Below are 514 nucleotides of genomic sequence, written 5' to 3' on the forward strand. Positions count from 1 at the left end.
GACACTGACACTGAGCCACTGACACCTCTAATCGACCAGTTTAGTTTTGTGGTTTAGTTCATAAAGCAGCTACAGTGTCACCGATGACCACATGGAGGACACAGTCACAGTGGGGGCTGAATGTGTACAGTTCTAAATATAAACTCTCATTTACCCCTGTAGTTCCTCCAAGTGCCACCATTTGAGGGGCACTGTTCCACAGCTAAGTGCACATCTGCTGCTGTTAGCTGCAGCTGTTAGCGGCTCAGACGTTAGCACGCTGAATGGTTGATATTTAACTTCCTGTCGACGAGTCACAGTGAAAATGACACGCTCATATCTTCAAGAACTTGACAGAGTCTACGTCCTACATGGACTAGACCAGCAGCCCAGTCATTGGACCAGACTGAGGGAGGAGGAGGGAACATCTGAGGGAGGAGGAGGGAACATCTGAGGGAGTCCTGAGTAAAGGTCGGAACATTAAAAAGTTTAACGTGTTTTTTTTAAGTGAATTTCTGAGGAGGGAACATCTGAG

This window comes from Cynoglossus semilaevis, chromosome 10 (assembly GCF_000523025.1).
Source record: "Cynoglossus semilaevis isolate Cse_v1.0 chromosome 10, Cse_v1.0, whole genome shotgun sequence".
Lineage (NCBI taxonomy): Eukaryota > Metazoa > Chordata > Actinopteri > Pleuronectiformes > Cynoglossidae > Cynoglossus > Cynoglossus semilaevis.